Raw genomic sequence first — 21,683 nt, 5'->3', positions numbered from 1 at the left:
ACAACCCTGGTGACCCGGTAATTCTGGAGGCAGAATTCTGTAAATCCCCATTCCCATGGAGTCCAAAAGGACTCCATGGGGATGGGGACCATGGAAACGCTGGTACCGTCTATGACAGAGCCGGTGTTTCCATGTGCGCCTGCAGGCAGGTGGTGTTACGCCCGCCAGGTCAGACCTGGCGGGGGTGACACCTCCCGCCTGCTAGACTCGTTATCAGCCAGTCAAGAAACAACGGTGGAGGCGGACTTACTGCCATCGCTGTTTCCGGACCGGCTGACTTGTAATGAGGCCCTATGTCTTGGTGTCAAAAAGGTCTGGTACTTACCCCCGAAACATGCATGGTTAAGTTTGACGTGTAATTATCCCCTTGCAAGATGGGAGAGGTACATTAAAGCTGTTTTAACGTTTTTAACAGTTTCAGAATGGGCTTCTGGTACAAAAGCCGTTTATTACGATACTTACAAAAAGATCTTTACGGTCAAAGTAGGGAGGCTTGTATGTATCGTTCACTGTTTAATTTATGAACTGACCACCTCATCTTTTCACAGAGAAAGCTCTGACAAGGTCGGTGCTGATTTACCCAGACACACACACAGATATCTGCTCTATGCACGTCAACAAATCAAGATGCCAAGTTTATTCTGGATGCTCAGTTGGGGTCCGTCCCCATAAGTACACCGTACAGATTAACAACCTTAGCTCTGGACACATATCGGGGTGCACGTGTTATGTTTCAGTGAAAGGCAGACTTCAGATCAGTTTGCTTAACCTATGTAAAAAAAAACACCAGTACAGTACGGATACATATATTCCTTACGGCGGTGACAGCACCGCTTGTCTAGCGTTTCAACTTATAGGGACCGCATTCCTGGTAGCAGTAGAGAGCATTCGTCTCCCTAGCCCGCACCCCTCCCCACCGACTGAACTCCTGATGACTCTGGTTGATAGATGGGATGCCAAAGAAGTTCCTGGGAGGGGAAGCACATGCCTGCCCTGGACTGCAGGGGCTGGCAGACGCTATGTCCGCGCCTCATTATCAAGGCTGCCCGCCCTGCGCGGCGCTAGGCGGCTGTTGCCAGGGCGCTCTCCTTTTTAGGCCGCTGGTCCCACTGAACAGCAGGGCACTAGGCCTGAGTGGCCGGTCGCCTGGCGCACAGGCCCTCTGACACTAAGCTGGCACGTGCTGGCGCAGCAGGGGCGGCGCACGCCGTGACCAATTGCTGAAAGGCCTCCACTAAACTTGGGACAGACGGCCACCTGAGCCCGAGGACCTCACCAGGCCTGCCATCCACTCCCAAATACGCACCAGGTTTATACGTTTGCATACTCCCGAAAGGCTTTTCACTGTAGGCCGAATAACATCCCGCGAAATGTAGCGAAAGCACTAGGACGTCTAACACGTAGGCATACAACACACTGGTCAACAGTTAACAGAGCATTGCTACGTTATTGTGTACGGCTGTGTAAGCCTGGGAAAGACAACACTGCATCACTGTTTGCAACCAAGTGCGGCGGAGGGTCTCCGTTCAGTACATGTTCCACGAGAGAGCAACCCAGCAATCTACAACACAAACTATAACATTGCACAAAGCAAAGAAAAAATGGTTTTTCCTTACTAGGGACATACAGAACAAAAAGGCACACCAATCGGCTTTAAACACAATAAACACATGGAATACACAGTGAAGACTCTTACACTTTGTAACTATTCTTTACATATAGACCCCTTTACGGGAGAGGCTGACCCTCCCCCCCCTCCCCTGTGATGGTAGCTTCTAACGACGCACACACTTATGTACGAGTCCCTCCCCAAAATTTGTGTTGTAACACGTGATACACCATGTGAGCAGGTTAATAAAAAGGACACGTCCTCACGTGCGCCAGTTCCCAACCAGCCATTGAGTCGGTCGTGTGAGTCTCTGTGAGCATACATCAACTGGGGGTCGGGTCTTTCCCGACCGCATAACATTGACAATGAGGGAAACGAACCGTGTGTCTACAATGGCCACACCGGCACACGCTGCAGGGAGCGCCCGCTGCGAGGTGCTCTGCATGCGAGCCGGACCTGCTCCAGCGACCACCCCCCCTACGAGGTCGCGCTATGCGCGTGCTAGTGCCTCCGGAGTCCCCAGAGCATTTGCAGGATTTGGCGAGAGGTGTGCGCACAGATCTCTGCTGCCGGGCCTGTCCCGTTGACCACCTGTTCCAGGCAAGATTTGTTATTTTACTGTTAACCACTGCGGAGTACGGCGCACAATATTACAACTGCCGAGGTGTTGCCTCGTAGAGGCCTTGTAAAGGAGGACGCACACACACGGAGATCTGCAGGCTGCTTCTTTATTTCTCTCAATGTCACTCTCACTGGCGCTCAGCGCGCCTTACCCATAAACCCCTTCCCTTCGTCCTCCCGCCGTATCATAGCTCCGCCCCCACAACGGTGGGGGCAGCACTCCTTAACCCCTGAGTGCTTGGCAACATCACCCCCGAACAATATATTCAAACATCGAGATCAACATTCTTTAACAAGTCTCACGGGTTTTCTTACAGTTCTCCGTGGCCTCTCCTCTTGGTCACCTGCCTCTTGCAGTTCCGTGGTCCTCACTTCTCTGCTTGTCCCTCCTGGGTCTCCTCCTGGTGGGACCCACAAGTCATCCCGCGACTCTCGCGGCTCTGGAGAGGCCGATCGCTGGAGCGGCTCTGTTCCTTCTCGTCTGGAGTAGTGTCTGAATTGTTGACAGTTCCTGGTGACAGCTCTACTTTGATCCTCGGCTGTCACCATCGTGCCTTTCACTGCGGTTACTCTCATGGGACTTGGAACAAACCGCGGATCTGTCTTTCTGAGCGTTGGTTGCTGGACGAGTACTTCGTCTCCAACGTGGAAGTCTTGTATTACTGCATGGCGGCGGGCGTCTGTCTCTCGTCTCGCTCTCTCCTTGGCTTCTGCATCCCTTCGGAGCACGTCCATGTCAAGCGGCTCCTCATCAGATGGGTTGTGTGGTATGCGGGTTCGTACTTTGTAGCGAAATATGAGCTCGGCCGGTGTCTTGTTGGTGGCTTCGTGAGGAGTGTTTCTGTAGTCCCGTAGGAGTCGGCACAGCGCCTGGTGTGGGTCGACCGCTTCTACTCTGGCTCTTTGTCTCGTTTTTTTGATCGATGCCATGAATCGTTCAGCCATCCCATTAGCTTGAGTGTGGCGAGGAGTTATCTTCGTATGTACAAATCCTAGGTGTTCTGCTAGTGTTCCAAATTCATGTCCACTGAACGGGGGCCCATTGTCGGATTTGACTATCTTGGGGATCCCCCACTCGCTGAACACTTCTATTGCCGCTGCTACTTGGGGGAATGCGGTGGTGGTGACCGTTTTGACGATTGGGAAACGTGAGTGTTCATCTATTAGGAGCAAGAGGTAGTCACCCTCTTCTGTGGGTCGATAGAAGTCCATGGCTACCCGTTCCCATGGTCGTTCGGGTATCCGTGTGTGTTGGAGCGGGGGTGGATGTTCCGCAGGGGCTGTGCACTGACAGGCATGGCAGTTCTTCACCCATTCTTCTACTGCAGCATCCAGGAACGGGAACCAGACATGGCGCCTCAGCTGCCTTTTGGTGTTTTCTGCTCCTCTATGACCCTCATGGGCCGTGCTTACTACTTCATTCCTGAGCGTGGCGGGGATGACGATTTTGCACCCTCTGAGGAGGATGTCGTTGTCCTTGACGGCCAGTTCGCTATGTACCCTGGCCAACCTTTCAATTTCTTGTTTGCACGCTCCTGGGTGTGCCAGCGTTGCTCTATGGTGATCCCTCCATTTGCTGGACAATGTGAGGCTGATGGCGAGTGCCATGGTGGGGTCAGCAGCTGATGCGGCAGCCACTGTCTCCAGGGACAGCGCCGGTGGTAGTGAGTTTGACGCTATGTATTGTACATAGGCGATGTCTCCCTCACGGGTCAGTGGGGCCCCAACTGGGTGGCGTGACAGGTAGTCAGCGGGGTTGAGGTCGCCCCCGGGACGATGCACGATGTCATAGTCATACTCCTGTAAACGGATTCCCCACCGCTCGATTCTAGGAGGCATCTTGGTGTGCGGGTTGCCAAAGAGCGATAGCAGGGCTTGGTGGTCCGTTATTAAAGTAAACTTTTTCCCAATGATGAAGTCATGGAAATGTTCGCACGCCCAGACGGCGGCTAAGATCTCTTTTTCCGCCTGGGAGTAGGCCAGTTCCGGGGTGGACAGGGCCCTGCTCGCATACGCGACAACGTGTCTCGGGTGGACATCCGCCCCGCTGGTTTGGGCTAGGATGGCACCAAGGCCCACCGGGCTCGCGTCCACCACTATTTCAGTGTGCCATGCGGGATTGAAGTATGCCAGGCGGTGTGCTTCCATCAGGGCCCGCTTGATGTCGGAGAAAGCCTGGATTCACGCAGGGGTCCATTCAAACACCGTTTCTTTCTGGAGGAGTTTTCGTAGAGGGTCGGTGAGGGACGCGTAGTGCGGTATATACCTCGCACAGTAGCCAGCCATGCCGAGAAACGAGCGGACGTCAGCGACCTGTCGCGGTTCTTCTAGGTTGGTGATAGTGTCAACTTTATCGGGATCCGGCATCATACCCTCGCTGGAAAAGATGTGTCCAAAAAATTTCAGCTTGGTCTTGCTGAAACGACATTTTGCAATATTGAGGGTGAGGCCTGCTTCTTGGAGTGCTGCACATGTAGCGAGCAGAGCCTTGTCGTGAGACTCTTTCGATGATCCAAAAACGAGGATGTCGTCACTGTAATTCAGTGTGCCCTTGATGGGTCTGATCACCTGCCGGATGGCCTCTTGGAAGATTTCTGCAGCTGATGAGATGCCAAAGTTCAGGCGCCGATATCTGTAGAGACCATCATGGGTCGCGAATGTCGTGATGGGTCTGGATTCCGGATGCAGCTCCAGCTGATGGTATCCTTGGTTGAGGTCGAGTTTGGAGAACATCTGGGCGCTGTTCAGTTGCACGATCATGTCCTCGATGCAAGGGCCCGGATGCCTCTCGCGCTGAATGGCAGTGTTTGCCACTCTCATGTCCACACACAAACGGATCTTTCCTCCCTCTTTTGGTACAACCACGAGTGGGGAAACCCATGGTGTCGGACCTGTGGCTGGTTCAATGATGCCATCAGACAACAGTTGTTGGAGTGCGTCTGATACTGCCGCTTGCAGGTGGAAACCCACTCTCCGGGGGTGTTGCGGTACCGGCCTCACCAATGTGTCAATGTGGAGTCGGATGGGGGGGGCCTTGAGTTTGCCCAGCCCCTTGCAGAGGTTGGGGAAGTCTCTTGTGATGTCAGCCTGTGTGACCAGGTTCTGCAGCTGGTAGCATGCGATGGCACCAACTGTATCTTTCGCGTTTGTGCTCTCGGAGGTTGCTGTGATGGAGTCTCCCGCCCTCACGTGTATTTCGATTAAACCCAACCGGGACGCCGTGTGATAACTGAGCAGGCATCGGCTTCTAGCAAGTGACCGGATGATGTGTATTGTTGTGTCTACTTTCCGGCCATTCAGGAGAAGGCGTTGTGTGAAACATCCTACTGTCGGTAGGGGGGTGGTGGCGCCCCACTGAAATATCCTTGAGCGGGACTGTTGAAGTGCAGGTGGGTTCGGTAGTATGGCATAGTCCTGTTCGCCCATAATGTTAACAGTAGCGCCTGAGTCAATCATGAATTGGAATTGTCTATTCCCCATTTTGATGGGGATTTTCGGGGCTTCTCTGGCCTCTTCAGTGTCGAGTATGAGGTTGACAAACTCATTTTGGTCGTATGAGTCATACGGCATGTCATATGCGGCTCCCTGCACCTCCTGGCAGAAAGTCTCAGGCCCATATTCCTCTGGGGGATGATCATATTCATCGGTGAAGTATCTGGTCGGATCAGTCTGCTCTGGCTGTGGCGGGTACCCCGGCGTATGGTATTCGTCAATGGCTCTGACGTACCGTCTCTGTCCTTGGCTTTGTTGGTAGTATCGGGGTTGAAAGTGTCTAGGAGGTGGCGGACGGACAAATGTCCTGACTGGCGTTTGGGGTCTCACGGGAGGAAATGGTACGCCTTCCCTGCACACCGAGTGGAAATGGCCTTCTCTTCCGCAGTTTGTGCATCGTTGAGACAGAGCTGGGCAAGATCCTGCATGCGGAAAAGACATCCCACAGCGATAGCATTGTCTCTGTAGGCGGGGTGTTTGAATGTTCTGAGTTCTGTATGGCTGTGGCCCCCTGTCACCTGGACGAGATGGTTGTATGGTTGCGACCAGTTCCGCTGCGTCGTGTTTGGGGTTGCTTGAACTGGCCATGGATGTAGCTTGGGCATCGACCCTCTCATGTATGCGAGCTCGCTCGCTCACTTCCTGGATGGAGAGGGGTTTTTTCAAGAGCTGTTTCTTGAGGGCAGGGGATAAGCAACCTTCAATGACCCTTAATCTTATGGCTTCTTCCAGAGAAAATGCGTCGAATTGGCAATTTGCACCTTTTACTCTCATGCGGGTTATGAATTCATCAACAGTCTCCTGCGGCATTTAAGTGCACTTGTTGAAAAGGTAGCGTTCATAGTCACGATTGACTTCTATGATGAGGAGTTTGTCTAGGGCCTTTATTAAATCCTTGAAAGTGTTCTGTTCAGCTGCAGGAATAGTCTTGACCACAGTCTTTATCTCGCCCCCCACCAGATTAAGGAAGATGTCTCTGATATTGGGGGAATTTCCATCACCAGATCCCCTGACATAGTGCTGGAAATCTTCCATCCAATCAGTCCATCTGGGTCCTTTCGTGGCTTGTGGGGTCATGGTGAAAGGGGGTGGTAGACGCAGTTGAATCGGCTGTACCGCGTGAGCCGGCGTCGGCGACCCTGGGTTGGACCCTGACGCGGAGGCTGGCGTGCTCATGATGCCGGAAAAATATGTACTTTGTGCCTGATTCGGGTAGGCTAGTGGAGCTTGGCTCGTTTGAAAGGGTGGAAAGTTATGGAGGGGGGGGGCCAGGCAGACTCACCGGTCTACGACGTGTGGGGTGTCGCAGCAGATGTCCAATGCTTCCATGCGCTGTGCTGCGCCAGGGGTGTGTGTGGTGGTCACGCAGGCTCCTGGGATCCACCGACGAACCTCTTGAGGTGTTGAGGAAGTAGGGAGAGGAGGAAGAGGGCTCCCGCCCGTGTAGGACGTCAGGATGTAGGAGAAAACGAGGCCTGGGGGCATTCAGGGCGTGTTGAGGAAAGTACTGGGAGGAGGAAGAGGGCTCCCGCCCGTCTGGGACGTCCGGATGTAGGAGGAGGAGGCCCGGGGCATTCAGGGCGAGAAAATTGGCGGACTGCCAATGCGGATGCCTTTGACCGCGCTTGCGGCGCGGATGTAGGAGGAGGAGGCCCGGGGCATTCAGGGCGAGAAAGTTGGCGGACTGCCAATGCGGATGCCTTTGACCGCGCTTGCGGCGCGGCGAGTGGCGGAAAGCCAAAGGAGGAGCGGCGGATTGCCAAGGAGGACTCCGTGGGCGCACGGGGATGAAAACCTCGTCGCCAGTGTTGCCTCGTAGAGGCCTTGTAAAGGAGGACGCGCACACACGGAGATCTGCAGGCTGCTTCTTTATTTCTCTCAATGTCACTCTCACTGGCGCTCAGCGCGCCTTACCCATAAACCCCTTCCCTTCGTCCTCCCGCCGTATCATAGCTCCGCCCCCACAACGGTGGGGGCAGCACTCCTTAACCCCTGAGTGCTTGGCAACACGAGGTGGACTGAGCTATATTGCTGCGGCCCTGAGTACCGAGGGAAAGAGCTGGAGGAGTGTCAGTCCACGACTGCCACGGCCCTGGTCCAGAGGTGCTGGCGTGGTTTTGGCCCAGGCCCGTGGGAGTGTTGGGGGTGCAGGGGCTCTGGTTAAATTTGGAGAAGGGACTTGTCAAGTTAGGTCGTGAGAAGACGCCTGGAGACACGACTCCCGAGTATTTTGCCAGCAAGAAGGTGCTGTTAGCCCGCCTACCGCAGTGCTCACCCCCGAGAATGTTTTATGTGGTGTGGCCCAAGAACTTCACATTTGCTTGGCTGAAGAGGCACAGTCCCAAAAATGGAAAGAGTGTGGACAGAGACCCCAGGTTCAGTGACAATAGGGGAGCTGGCAGCAATGTGCTATTTGGAACGCCCAGACCGAGCAACATACAGGGGCCCGCCAGAGAGCAAGCAACGCCCCGGCATCAAGGCAAGGAGTGGGTGGGACTGTACAATCTCAGGGTCCCCTGTTTCTTAGCCACCCTGTGCCAGAAGTTGGTATAAAGGGGTGTCCAACGTCCCTAGGGGCCAACTGGGCGCATTGGCTGGAAAGATTAGATGTTTTGTGAAGCAGCTGAAATAACAGATGATGCAGAGAGGAAGACCCTATGGCTATTTTATCCGGGGAGTGGCATCCACAGCAGAGGCGTAGCTAAGGGGGGGGGCAAGGGGACTATAGCCCCAGGTCTTTTGGTTGTAGCCCCTGATAGAAGCTTAGCTGCTACAACCAAAATGCTAGACAGCCCAGACTCCCGACATTAGCTTAGCCCTTGATCTTTTCCAGACGTAGCCCCTGGTCCACAGGCTCTATAAAACGCTGCATCCAGGAACTGGCACTTATCAGGAGGCAAGAAAGGTGCTCACTGAATATTTTGAGCCGATGGTGAATATTGACTTTGAGAGGTTCCGCTTGCAGCAGGCAGCACAGCGCCCACTCTACACAAGGCTTTGCCTTCTAGCTGCCACATGTGCTTTTGTGGATGAAGAGGGGGAGCTCAGGGGTCAAATAATTCAGCTGTGCCACTCCAACAAACTACGCACTCAGATATTAAAAGAGCTGGGCACGGCCATATCAAAATGTGGGAGCTAGGACGAGCCCAGGAGTTAGCCACAACACGTTCAGCTATGATGGAGGACGCCATCAAGGGGCTGAATTATGGGGTAGGTGTGCATGGTCCGGGAGCAGAATAAGAAGAGCGGAGGTGAAGTGTGACAGCCCTGAAAGCTTGAGTGGAAGATGTCGGCCCCCGGGAATGTTTGTACTGCAGCAGAGTGTTGCCACATTCAGGAGCGTGCCCGGCGATGGGTCGACAGTGTGAGTGATGCCACAACGTAGGACACTTTGCTGCTTGGTGTAAGACCCCCACGGCCATGCATAAGTGCAGTCAAGACAACAGGACCGGGAAAAGACGGACGTCACAAGGCAGCCGCCCAGATGGCAGCCAGTGGTGAAGAACAAGAGTGGCCCGGACACAGCGGTCAATATGAGGATGTGGTTGCTATGTGGGAGCTAGAATACGTAGATGTGTTCTTCCTACGGGTTGGAGCACAGGATGGTCCGGTGAGCAGCATGGGAGCTGCAGCGAGGAGGAGGTTGCGTAATAAAGCAGTGGCCAACCCACAGAAGAATGGCATTGGACTTGGGTGAAGGATGCAGCAAGCCAGTGGAGGAGCAGCAGCTCACTAGGTTGTATTATTAAAGTGTTGCATTGTTTGTTTTTGTTATAGTTGACATGGGATATTATGTACAAGTCCCTCGCCAAAGTTTGTGCCGTGTCACGTGTGCTGTAACATGTGACACACCATGTGAGCAGGTTAATAAAAAGGGCACACATCCTCACATGCGCCAGTTCCAACCAGCCATTGAACATGTTGTGTGCGTCTCCGTGAGCCTACATCAACTGGGGGTCGGGCCTTTCCTGACGCCATAACACGCACGTCTTTTTAGCAGTTTCTATTTTTCGATGTCATGTCAATATGCATAAATCACAATCTTTCACCCAAGGATAACATTATAACTGGCAACTAATTGTCTGTGCCTGTATCTATCTGGCGACAGTGCCAGAACTGAACCCACCCCCCCCCCCGCCCCTACACTCTTCCCCCACAAAATGGAATGAAAAGAAAGTCAGTCTTCGGCTAATTCCAGTGCTAGTCCATATAAATCAGGTTTGAAGTGTAAAAGCAGCAAGTTAAACGTCTATTACCCTCAGACTGTAGAGGGAAATAATTATATTGAAAACAAACAAGCTAGACCTTATTGTGGTTTGCGCTTAAACAAAAAGTATCACAATCAAAAAAATGTTCTTTGATAAATAAAGAGTTGATTCCAAAAAGACTTGGTGTGGTTTACTTAGTCTCAATTTAATCCAATTGTTACTCCCCCACAAAACCCTTACCTTTCGACATTAAAAGAGCATTGCGGCACCTCAGGCTGTCTATGTGCAAACCTGCCCCAACGGATACATTTCTCATTGGGGTTAATGGGACAGAGTAGCTCCAAATGGTAATTGAAAGAACTCTTGTGCAGCTGCTTCGACTAGTCAGAGGAATTAGTTAAACTGTGCGCGTTCAAAGGAATTGGTTTTAATGAAGCTATTCTGCCAGTCGACTGCCACCCATCCCTAATTTTACGACCCTAAATACCACACAAGTGGTTAAGCTACCAATATCATGTGTTTGAAATGTTTTTTCTTTTTTCATTCCAACATCGATTGGATTGTTGTTGGATTGTGGTAACCTAACCATATATTAACCACTCAAACTGTTGGTTTAATTGTAACCTTTTGTGTTGATCAAATGAAGCAATAACACCCTGATGAAGGACTCTAAACATTCTGAAATGCATTTGCAGCTTTTTTGCATCTGCAAATAAATCATGCATTCTTTTTGAATCTATAACAAATGAATCATTTCGTATTTATTGACTAAGCACTAATGGATGAACACTATTGATCACAAGTGAATGATCAACTAATGTATTGAAACTCATAGAAACCACTTAAGTGGTATTTAGGGTGTGCAGCACACACTAAAGGCTATTGAGGCCAAGTCTTTCTTTCTCTATGTGGTGTTATGTACCTATTCCTACTAACTAAGGTGCTTGTCAGTCTGTGTAAATGTCCAAAACAAGTCCATCCACTGTCCAATCCAATCTGACCCTACTACTAATATAACGAAGACCAGGAGCATGACTTCCTTCTCATGGTTACTGTGTTCTTCACAGGGATTCAGTTTTGATTCTTCTGTTCCACTCAGTAGATCAAATGCAAATAGTTCTTTGTTATCTTTTTAGTTACGTTCTGTGGCTCCCTTAATTGACTGTTAGTTTCCCTTAACTCTTTCTCTCTATCTTAGTTTGATTCAAGTTCATTCGCTCTTTTGTAGGGTTCTGGGTCCCCTTGTATATTGTTCTCCTCTCTCATACTTTGAATACAGAATTTCCAATTATAATTCACACTTTCCCAGAGTGCTGTCTCCTGTATGAGATTTATCTTCTTGCCATCAGAAGACTGTTCCTCAAGTATCTTTTCCTCTCCTATCTGCTTTTTACCTTCAGGATGTGGTTTGTCTTTTTCCAATGAGAGAAGTTTCCAACTTTTCTTCCCTCCTGCTTTGTAGTATTTTTGTTACTTTCTATTTCATTAACACAGTTCTGGTTTCTTCATTTATAGTTCCCTTCACACCAATACTGGGACATGTTTTGTTTGCTGTATATGGAGTCTCTCTTGCGCTTCAGGTATTAACGTAACCCGGTTCTGTGTTCAGGGGCAATTGTGCTGGTACCTGGTGGACATCTGATTCCCTTTTGTCTTCTTTGTAGCTCTGCAACTTACTTTCCACGGCGTCGCTTTCTTCTGTGCCTCCGTCTCGCCTTCTAAATGTCACTGGTCCCGTGACTCAGATCGGGAATGATTTCCTCTCGCTGGTGGTGTCGGTGTTGTTTTATGATCGGTCTGCCCACCATGACTGCTTCGTGGTCACGCTACCACCAAAGAACGTACTCTTCCACCGGACTTGGATTTCCTTTGCTCCGACACGCCGATCTCCCAGCGTTTTTCACTCTGTGTGGTAGCTGCTTTGGCTTATGCAGGCTCTGCGTTGTACGACAGCCCTGCCATCTTCCATTCTTACGGATAGGGGACTTCTCCTGGTTCTCTTGGCGTTAGGCTCACTCTCCGACCTCTGCCCCCCTCTGCTCTCTCTTTGCTCTCCACTCTCTCTGCTTCTCTGCATATCACCCCTCACCATCCTCCTCAGCACGGTGCATTGGAGAATCTGATTTATGGGGATATGCTCATTTTCTTGGTGCTAACGATATTGGTTTACTTTATCTTCACGAAACTGATAAAACTCCAGTGTATTATACAAGACCATATAAACCATCACGTGGAAGGCCTCAGGGAGTTCCTCACAGGAGCAGGAATCCTTGTCTACAAACGGAGTGTCTCTCCCAGCGAGGTCCCACTTGCCTCGACACTTAGGGAGGCTGTTGTGGAGCAGGCTCACCTCCCTAGTCTCACATGGGGAGTGGTTCCCCATTGGGGGACAAGTGGCACGCTCCCTTGATTCATCACAGTACACTGCTGTGCTTGCTACTAATGAGGTCTGCCCCGATAGCGAGGATGGGTTGAAGGTTGCTGAGGGAATGGGGAGAGGGGTAGAGTTTGGATAGTATCAATAAGTGTAGGGGAATCGGACTAGTATCCGGTGCGCACCTGGAGTGTGAAAGTAGCTAGTTGATGTGTGTGCAGTAGACATCACAGGCCTAAGTGAGGAAATCAGTTGGCTTAGTTAAAATCTTACCATCATGTTCAGCGCCTTATACTGGTTTTTCCTTAGCAACATGGCCACTGCAGAGAACCACTGGAGCCCTTCTTTAATGTTGAGGTAGGAGTTGCAGTCTTCAGTTCGTAACAGCATGGTCAGGTGACCAGCCCGCTTCGTTACGCATGTTCTTTCAAATAAGAAAGTCGAGTGTGGTATTCACAATTCAGCAGCGCTCAGCTCTGTGATGGGCCTTTGGTGGAAAACCACATGGCAATTGTTGCGCTACATTTTTGGGGAAAAATGGCTTTGCTTTTAATTAATTCGATACAAAACACACTGTGGTTATGAGTTTGCGGCACATGTTTTAAAAGCGATAAGGAAGTTGGAAGGTTATTAATGTAGGGGATTTGATTTATTTTGGTATTTCCTCTGCAGAGGCTACATCTTTCACAGTGGTTGCATCATTGGAAGCATGGGGCTGTGTACTTGGGCACATTTAGGACTTTTATAAATAGACCTTTAAAAAAAAAGATCCCCATAGATACTAGTTGGGATTTACTGTTTCAATATATTTGTTGAGAGTAAGGTATGATTGACACCAAATTGATCGTTGTTTGTAGATGGGCCCATTGCACTATTAAAAGCTGGTGGTGAGCTGGCGGAAATTGCGAAAGTACAACCATGTGATCATGAAGGCCATACATGGAACTTCTGTGAAGTATGCCATGCCCTGACCATGCTTAGTAAAGGTTAGTAGTGGTTGATTGCCAAGTGCCATTTTTGATCTCGCCACGCTTTTCACGCTACGCACGGAGGACCGGTTGGAACGAGAATGTTCTTTCTGGTTCCTCCATAGGCAGGCAGTCTGGATTTTGGAAGAATTGCTACTACATATTTCTCCGTTTTAGGAGTGTCTGTAATGAGTAATTTGGTTTAGACAATTTTTACTCGATTATGCTCGAGTAAACAATAGTTGGGGACTAGTAGGATTGTTGTTCATTAATGGTAATTTGTTCTTACATATCATTGCAGATTGTGTTGTGTGGCATGCCATTTGTTACATTTCTTGAACCGGGAAGTCCATAAAGAGGATTTTTTTCAAAGAATCCCCCTGAAGAATGTTCTAACTTAGCAGGAACAGAAACATGTTGGGGCCTAAAGCTGTGTGAAGCAGATCATATACAGCTTCTGAAAGAAGTGTTTTTAATTAATGTATACATTTTATTCACTATGTCACTGGGTGTTGTGGACGTTTTTTTAATATGGATTTGATGCAAGTTGTCCATGTGTCTTATTTCCTTGCTGGTGCTTTAATATTTTTGTGAAGTTTAGAAATGACAAAAATGTTTATAAAAATATTTGACAATAGTTTTTTAAATAAAGATACAGTCTATATTTTGCTAATAATAGTTGAGTATGTTTGATTGAGGCAAATCCTTACTAGTTTTCCTGCTTAAAGAAAATACACATATCATGAACCAAAAACAGAATTGTAGCTATGGGGTGCCAATGTGGGTAATGGGGTACGTTTGTTCAAATACCCATGTTTGCATAAGCCAAGCCATGTTTCAGCACACTGATGTTTCAATGCAGTGGAGGTAATGTTGAATTGTGAATCAAAATAACTATGAAACAAGAGTGTATGTATTAACTTAATCAAACGTTCAGGGCACCGGAGTGTTAGGTGTTCCAAAAACAATGCTTCAGTTGCTTCCAGTGGCTAAACACAGCCAGTATTTTATAAAATGATTTGGCCTCTGCAGGTGAAACCCCTTGTGTTTTGTGGAGCAGGCTTCTAATTACCTTAACCCAAAGTGGGTCAACCACCTGAGGAACAAATGCACGTTTTTTACGTAAAGCAAGTTTATTGTACAAATGTCCGGTGAGCAAACTAACCCAAGTCTCAACAAACCACATAAGTGGACACATTTTAACAGCTGAAAAAACACACATATATTTTATTGCAATCCACCACCCACATGTGATTGGACAAAATCTCTTCAAAGAAATCCCATCCCTCCAATTCCTACATTCTCATTGCTAGCCGTTATCTCAACTACTATCTCCAGCTTATGTGTAAAACGCACCTCCTTTTAGGATTCGTCCATGGTACGTCATGGCATCATCAAACAGTTAAACATTTGTGTACAAGCATAATTAATTACTATTACTATTAGTAACCCGGCGAGAGACAATCTGAATGCAACAAGCATTCCGATTGGCTCTTGCCAGGTACCTACCTGGCAGGGAATCCCTCTGTCGGGATTCCACAGCCTTTGTCCCCAGCGGGGGGCGTAGCAACCCCTCAGCCAATGAGGAGGCTCAAAGCGGGGCCATCCCTGCTCCGAGCCTCCCCGCGGCTCAGAGGCTGCCTTCGCCCCCCGCTGGGGACACGGGTAAGTCTTTTTTTTTTTTTTTAATTCCCTTCCCTCCCTCCCACCCGCCCCCCCCAACTTACCTTCTTGGTCCTGCGTCCCTGGCAGGGGACGAGGGAAGCCTCCAGCCGTGTGGAGACTCGGATCCTTACCTATGGGCCCCGGGGCATTACCTGAGTCGGTAATGCCCCCGACGCTCAGGTTCTATTGCTTAAGTAGCAACTGGCCTAAGCCCGTTAACCTTAATTTTAATTGCACATGGTCCGCCTGGATACTTTAGTGAAATGAGGAAAAGTTGAGAAAACAACTGACCCCATTGACATTCTAATTTATAAGACTACCACTTCAGTACATATGGCCTCTGGTTTCACCCTGAGAAAACAATTGAGTATCGAACACCATGGCCTCGGGCATTGCTTCATCCCATATTTATTGCTGGTCAAACAGATGGCCAGAACCCCCTGTCAATCTCCTATGCATTCAAGAGATTATATATGCTTTCCGCGATACTACCAGGTCATAAAACCCATGGCCGGCTCCTTTAACTGAGCTGATCATTGCTAAATCTTAGTTACGTATTTACCTGTTTGGGGGGGAAGGGCACTCCCAGGTATGCCAGAGCGATGCTGGGAGTCCGCGGACTTGGAGGGTCCAACACACTCCCCAGAACAAAATGGACAAATCAGTCAGTGGCAAATACAAACTGTGGTTTATTGGACACAAAACCAACAGGGATCAGTACAAGAACACAGGTTGATTCAGGCACAGCTTGAGGCTCCCCGGCGAGCAGGCCAGTTTTCTAGCATTGTTACGTCATCACTCGGGCCCTTCTCATGAAAACCTATCACCATGAGGGATTGGCTCCTGAGACCCTCTACTACTTATAGTGGACCATATAAGTGTTATCCTATTGGTCATCGCATATCAGGTGGCTGGCCTGTCCCATCCCAGAAGAACGATCTATTACATTGTTGCAGAGTAGTGAGCTTACCATTGGCTCTTGCCCCTTGCCATCCACCCCTGGAATACTATACTGTGATTGGTTAGAGCTGATCACCCCCCCCCCCCTTTACCCCACAGACCCGGGACTCAATTGAGTTCTCAGCTCGCTGTGCACCTCTTCAAGGTGATGTGAACAACTATGTGTGTTTTGTAACTTTGCCCATGAGAAAATTCTCTTTGCGTTTGCGACACTTGTTGCGGTCTGAGTCTAGTTTGCTGGGACCAGCTCCTCTTTCTCACGGTTGGTGACTGCCCATTGTCTTGTTTGGCTGCATCACATGTTTAGAGACCACAAATTTGAGCTCTGCTGCTCCCATTTATGAAGATTTATTCTGTTTCCCTGCAGCTGGTCCCTTTGTCGTCTGGGGACTGGAATGTGTCTTCATATCTCTGACCTTGGCTGACAGCTTGTCTCATGCGTCTTGCTCTCTGTGGTGCCTGAATCAGCTCAGCTCGTCTCTTGCTCAATGGCCTGAGGCCTGTTGTAATTTTCCTAAACCTTATCATGCAGTTTCTACATTGTCCATGTTGTGCTATGTTCCCTATGGGTTAGCTATAGGTGGTTCAATCGGGTTCTATATACACTCCTTTATGTCCACACGAATATTGGCTTTAAGGATCAGCAAGCCTGCTCAGGATCTCTTGTGCCTTGCGGTTTTGCATTACTGCATTTGGCTACTGACAAACTATTAAAAGCATTGACAGCATGTGTATGTATCTGTCCCCTAGCTATAGAACTGTGCGCTCATTTTCTTCATGTATATGATTGTGTGTTTATGTGGTGCAGTGTGGACTGCAAATTGGATTCATGTCTAACGCTGCTATGTCGTGGTGTCACTAACGACGTGCCCGGGACTCCCACTTCATAACCATCCTCTGGCCCTGAAATTCAGCAAAACAGGTAATCAAAGCAATTTTCAAATTCTCCTTGCAAAAACCCTGAATGCCGTGTTTTATCGATTTGTCAAAAGAAACCCACTACATTTAGATTCATGAATTCCGCATGTATGTGTATCGGTGTAAATGCAATGCATGTTTTATAATTGTCCTATTCCCGTTACAGTGGGTTCCCTATGACCAGTCCTCTTCCTTGCATGAGCATTATGGAAAACTCCTTGTTGCCCTGTTTCTAGACACTTCATAGCATAACATGTTTGAATCATGTTTTAAATTTCATTTGAAGGTTTTGGCATTTATCTTTCTATGTGTGTGCAGATCTAATATTTATTAACTTAAACACAAAGCAACACTTGAATACTAAAGTAACATATCCCGGCCATAAACTGGGCAACAAGGAGTTTTCCATAATGCTCAATAACCTAGATCCAACAAATAGAGAACTATCGACCCATCACCAATGTACCTTTCATTCTGAAGGTCCTTGACAAATTGGCATATATCCAACTCCAAGCTCATGTTGAAAACTAACATCCTGAGCACTCGTCAATCGGGTTATAGGGCTCGCCATGGCACAGAGACTACTATGCTTGACCTTAAGTCCACCCTGGCAAGCATAGCAGATAAAAACCAATCTGCTCTGCTGATGCTATTAGACCGCTCCACAGCCTTCGATCTCTTTGATCACACACTTCTAGTGACGAGGCTCGGAGAGGTCGCAAACTGTTCCACCTTAGCATCAAAATGGATCGCCTCTTTCTTAGGACAACGCACAGTGAGGGTTTGCGTTGGCAACAATCACTCTACTCCTTATCCTTCAAACTTGCAGTGTTCCGCAGGGCTCTTGCCCATCACCACTACTTTTTAACTTGTATATTCGGCCACTGTTAGATCTACTGAACAGCCTGGGTGTCCAAAATACAAATTACGCAAACAACTCCATGGCCATTACAAGAAAAACGCAGCAACCCTCAATAACATCTACAGTGCCATTCAGAAATGGAAGGTCTGTAATTCTTTAGCTCTCAATAACAAAAAAACAGAGCTCATGATCGTCACCACCAAGAACACGCGGAGCAAGTTAACACCAGACTATTCCAACTTCTTGATCGCAGATCATGATATAACATTCTCAACAAAAGTTAAAACACTAGGCGTTATTCTTGATGACAAACTCTCAATGAAGTCTCATATCCAGTATCCGGTCGAGCTGCGGACTCATTAACAAACGGATACAATACATCCAACCTTTCCCAACAAATTACAACTGCGCTTTGTTGTCCACAGCGTTGATAAATTCTAGACTGGACTATTGCAATAGTCTGTGGACTGGCACTACTGCTGCCAACATACAGGCACTCCGAGTCACACAGAACAATGCTATGCAAACCATTTTCAAACTATCGCGTCGCACACATAGCTCTACTTTCAGAAAAACTTTACACTGGCTTCCCGTAAGACAAAGAATATCACAAAAAGCTCTCACTCTGGCTCATAAATGTGTGTCTCCTACCAGTCCCACATATCTATCAGCGCGTATCAAGATTAAGCCTAAGAATAGGAATCTTCGCTCTACCACGGCCACGGTACTCGTCCAGCCGAGATTCAAAATGTCTGGTTTGGTGGCACCAGCTTTGACACAGAGGCTCCTACTCTATGGAGCGCGCTCCCAGCGGCCATACGCCAAATACAGAACTACCCTCTCTTTAAGAAGGCCATAAAAACCCATCTTTTCAACGTTGGCCCAGAATAACCAGCTTTAGCTCTCAGCTCATCCATAGCTCCCACCTGCTTTCTGTTTGTGCGTTTTGTCACTGTTTTTCTGTGTGCTCTGAGGCCTGCGGGCATGTGGCGCATCATAAAAATTAAAATAAATAAAGGAACTACGCTGGATACATATGAGATTGCAACATCGCACTCAGTTTGCTGCACCCCCAGTCATCAATATAGTGTACGCAACATGAATCCCTTGTGCTCGTAGGGACCTTTCCTGACCACCACAACAGTTTTATCAATGGCTCGACTCCCCATGATCCTTAGGATATTGTTGGTACCCTGTAAAGTAGTTGAAATGTGTCATACTGTGTAAGAAAGAAACCCCACAAACTGTGCAAGTGGAATACATTTAGAGTCTGTGTCTACTGTTATGGGGACAACAGTATTTTTGACAACTCGTAGGCACTTTGGGTAGTGTATAGGACACAGGAGTGATGAGATCTCACAGGGCCGAACTTCTTTTTGAGCACAAGTAAGTGTACCTGAATGCACAGCATGCACTCTCCCATGGAATCTTGGAGCAATGAGTTATGTATCTGCATTGTTGTATACATGTCTAAAGCGTTCCGTTGCTTCTTGAAGCCAGGTCCGCGCTCATTAAATACAATAATAATAATGACAAACACGTTCTCGCCTTGGTCATTCAAAAGGGTCACGATAGGGGCATCATGGAAAACAACTATGCATTTTAGAAATGGGAGCCCTTTGCATGAGAAACAAGAGAGATCTTTCAAGAATCTATTTGCGGACCAATCTTTTATAGGGGAATCTTCAGTCGGGTTTGAATAGTTGTATTTATTAACAGATGGTAATAATCTAATGCTCTTAATAAAAAAGTTTCTCAAATAAATCTACAATATTGTTCTTCACTTATAGATTGAATGTGCCTATTGGCTTGAAGCCAACATATTAGTGAGGAGTTTTCTCCACATTGATCACTGCATCTTCCATTTCTTGCTCTTGGAAAATGATTTCTTCAGTTTGAAAAAAACATTTATGTTGCAAAGAACCTTGCTTACTGTATGGAAATTAAAAGTATGCCATGGTCCTTTCTTATTGAAAAACGTAGGACAATAGTTTCCATCGATTTGCTTACACTTTTTAAATCCTCCATAATGTTTCCCTTAGCCCCTCTCCGCACCAGATTTTCTGAGCAGTGCACCTCTACAAATATGAACCTGGGCATTGATGGGACCTTCCCTGGTGCCGTCCACTTGTGGAGTACCTGTTGGTGAAAGTGTATGTGCACCACTGATTCCTATTACCCTTTGCTCACAGTGCTGAAGAAAGGGGTATGGTCATTATTTTTCATTGTCTTGGTGAATCTATTTTGATACTGATCCACCACTTTCTAAATGAAACTGTTCAAATGATGAAATAGCTCAGTTAGTGCATCTTTTTTTAATTGTATTTTCTGTCACCATGTTTTTGTCCATTGTTCTATTAAGTTAATCAAGTTGTTCTTGCCTTTTTTCCATTCCCAATTGTTTTATAAGATTAAAATCGATGTTATGAATTTCTTTCACCAACTGAGTGGTGAAAAAGAAAGCTCCATAGTTAATACAATCAAGTGAAAAATTATAATTGTTAAAGATTAAATATCATTTCCAGACTCAAAATGTTTGTCTTGACAAAATGTCAGTTTACAAATACTTCAACACCCGCTTTGTATTTGGCCTACAGTAATACATAAATTGTGATTAACCTTTTGCCTGATAAGGCATTCAGAGGTGTTTTAAATTCTGTTTACAGTTTTTCAGTTTAAAAGAGGAGTGCAATGCTATGGAAGCTTTACTTCTACTGAACAAAATGGCCTGAATTGATTGTGCACTATTATTCGAAGAATCACATGTACATGTTTTTAAAAATTTGGATCGAAACAGTCACAGCATGTAATTGATCTTGATTGGTTGCCATCAATGGACCAGAAGAGCCATTGAAATTCAAACAATAATACGCATGAGTAGTATATGGGGCCCCCTTTTAGCAATATTACATTTTTGACAGGTGGAAATACCCCCTGCTTCCGGCCTTAGTCCTGCCTTCCTTTTGATATGATTTTTTTAATATCAATTTAATATAAAAGTGATAAAGATATCCATCTTATATTAAATGTATTGTTCTTCCATGAAGTGTTTTTGTAGTTTGATATTAAAAAGGATATCATTTATATTAGTTTGATATATAAGCGAATATCAAATTCATATAAAAATGTACCTGGGAGAGCACGTGTGCGCTGCTGCCTGTTGGAGGGCGCAGTGAGTTGTGAAGTGAGAGACTGCGAATGTTAGGGTTTTGCCGTGGTGATGCATTGATGACGTGGGGAGTGGGTTTGGTTTTTATATACACAGCCGACGCCATGATTTTATAATATTTTTTTATGTAAAGCAGGTCCACAGGCACTTTGTGTAAGTTGCTTTATCGTAGTTACATTCAGTTACATCAAGATGTCTCATATGAAACCACTGGCCCCCATCACCCAAGTAAGCTCTCTTCAATTGGCCTTGTCTATGATGTTATTGCATTCCCCAATACAAAGTATCAGTCATTAAGGGAACCAAGTGTAGTGTCTGTTTTTTCCATCTTAAGACTAGGGTTCCCGTGGTTTATCCCTTAGACCGTTGTAAACTAGGCAAGAAAATACTGCTGGTAACTTTGGTAACTTCAGCAAAACATCCAACGATTTTGCTTTCTCATGTTTCTGTCCTTGTCATGGGTTAGTGAATCATAACCACATTCAAGGCCGTTGATGCAGGGTAATGGAGAGGTATGTTTTTTTTAATGTGTCTCATGACATGGTATGAAAATGCCATTAAATACATAGGCAACAAAAACAGCAGCTTGAACGAGACACAAAAGAGAAGCGTCACATTTTATTTATTTACTCCTCAAAAGATCCAAGTTCATTTTGGCCCAAAACAAAAAGTTACATATGGGTACCATGGTGCCAATCCATCTTTGAAGTGTCCATCCTCGCAAGATTTATAAGTGTGGGAAACAGTTAAAAATGCCAAGAGCAGACAGGATCAAGAGGTCATCCCACGTCAGATGAAACAGAACAAGTCCAGCATCTTGTGGAGAATCAGTTGAAG

The 21,683-nt window shown here is 47.3% G+C and overlaps 1 protein-coding gene across 3 annotated transcripts in view; it reads right to left on the bottom strand.

The window, feature by feature from the left end:
- The window catches only part of RALGAPA2 (Ral GTPase activating protein catalytic subunit alpha 2), a 3,672,963-nt gene that overhangs the window by 237,001 nt on the left and 3,414,279 nt on the right, over positions 1-21,683 (bottom strand). The gene's annotated exons all lie outside the window — the stretch shown is intronic.

The sequence above is a fragment of the Ambystoma mexicanum genome, chromosome 4q, assembly GCF_040938575.1.
Source record: "Ambystoma mexicanum isolate Mex_15411 chromosome 4q, UKY_AmexF1_1, whole genome shotgun sequence".
Lineage (NCBI taxonomy): Eukaryota > Metazoa > Chordata > Amphibia > Caudata > Ambystomatidae > Ambystoma > Ambystoma mexicanum.
Note: the sequence above shows the minus strand (reverse complement) of the source record. Positions and strands in the feature narration are given on the sequence as shown.